Source organism: Pteropus vampyrus, unplaced genomic scaffold (assembly GCF_000151845.1).
Source record: "Pteropus vampyrus isolate Shadow unplaced genomic scaffold, Pvam_2.0 Scaffold1982, whole genome shotgun sequence".
In the NCBI taxonomy this organism is placed as follows: domain Eukaryota; kingdom Metazoa; phylum Chordata; class Mammalia; order Chiroptera; family Pteropodidae; genus Pteropus; species Pteropus vampyrus.
The window spans coordinates 1-1,772 of record NW_011890763.1 but is presented as its reverse complement, the minus strand read 5'-3'; the positions used below and the strand labels follow the sequence as shown (position 1 = coordinate 1,772).

At 37.9% G+C, this 1,772-nt stretch overlaps 1 non-coding gene across 1 annotated transcript; it reads left to right on the top strand.

The window, feature by feature from the left end:
• Positions 1-1,347: 1,347 nt before the first annotated feature.
• On the top strand, positions 1,348-1,466 carry LOC111734582. The gene has a single exon (XR_002778497.1). It is a non-coding gene; the product is annotated as a 5S ribosomal RNA (ribosomal RNA).
• Positions 1,467-1,772: the final 306 nt, after the last annotated feature.

Here is a 1,772-nt window from a genome sequence, read left to right as displayed (position 1 = left end):
TCATACCTTGGAGTGTCTGCGTGTGTATGTGTGTGGACACATTTTTGCATGATATGTGAAAACTTAAGAAGTCCTTCTATCTTCCAGGCTTCCCAATTTTCCCATTTTTATATCTTCTCAGCAGCTAAATACGGATACCTTTCATGGAAGAGATAAAAATCAAACTTAAAAACCCTCAACTAAACTTGACTGACTTATATTTGTAGTGTAACAGTTTCCTGTGCACACACGTACACACACTGTGACTCGTGCTCATCATCCACCTTCTTGCTTACAAGAAAGCTGTGTGTCCCTCTAGTTTGCCCTGTAGCCCAGCAGTACAGGGAGCTGTAAGTAATCCTTCTCCACCTGCAGGCCCCAGATTGGGAGTGGTCCCACCACTAGGACCCGGCACTCATGCCCACTGAGCTGACAAGCCTCACTTCCCATTCAAATTTTTCCCCTCTGCTTTGCTTATCAACTATCCGCATTATCGCCTAGGCGGAATAACAAGTTACTGAAGGGCGAACATCAAATCACCTTCTAGGTACTTTATTTCAGACAAGTGGCATTAGGTAGTTTGGGGGAATTAGGTAGACTTCCCAGGGAGGTCTACCCAAACACACATGGAAAAAAAAAAAAAAATCATAAGCTCTCCTCCCCCGACACATAAATACAACTGAAGCCAGATATATTCAAGTGGTGTATTTAACACTTTTAAATATATTTAAATATACTGTATTTAAAAATACTGACCGGTATATTTAATAAGCCCAAATGTAAAACATTAAATTTTATCTGAAAGTCCATTTTGCATTCTAGGTAGAAATTTTTGAAGAGTCGTTTCACTTATCTGCCTAGAATATGAACTATTAAGCAGAACTTATATAGAGTATTTATCAAGCTTAGTGTCCAACATGTACAGTGACCAATGACAGAAAGTTGGAAAAGATTTTAAAACTTGAACATTTCTAGAGAAATTGTAGCCCAAATCGCAAGTAGATAGAAGTATGTGCCTAGTTCTGTGTCACATACATACACGTACTGCATACACAAAGGCTTATCATTTTTCCATTGGGCTTATAGTTCTAAGAGAGCAATTAATTTTAGCCAAGCCATACATGACAGGTACCTGTGAGCACCCATTTATCCCCTATTCTAATCCCTGAGTGATATTAGAACTATTCTGCTAACAAACTCTTTGGAATTCATTCTTTGAAACCTCATATCCTAGTGTCTCAATGTTTAAGCTCATTTAGCTAAAAGAAAAAAAGTATTTTGTTTTTTTAATCCCAGATTCAACATGGGCAGTTATTTTTCATTTGAAGAAAAGCAGGTGCTGGAGATCATTTAAAAGAACATATGACTGTCTACGGCCATGCCACCCTGAACGTGCCCAATCTCATCTGATCTCGGAAGCTAAGTAGGGTTGAGCCTGGTTAGTACTTGGATGGGAGACCACCTAGGAAGACCAGGTGCTGTAGGCGTTAAAAAAAAAAAGAATATATGACCAATTTTCTCATCCTGAAATTAAGTAAGAGCATGGAAACATAATGTTCTTGAGGATATCTTTAGAAATTATGAAAAAGTTTTCATGTTGCTTTCTAATAGTAAATATCAATAAATTAGGTGTAGAAGTGCAAGACTTGAGATTCACTGAGTTAACGATCTATTAATGAAATTGTATTTCTCTGCTAGTGAACTTGGTGAGGTAGTACTTATGAGTAGATTTGCAGAATATGTGAAAGAATCATTAGGTTTGAGGGATCACTCCCTGAAGAACGTGGTCCTTA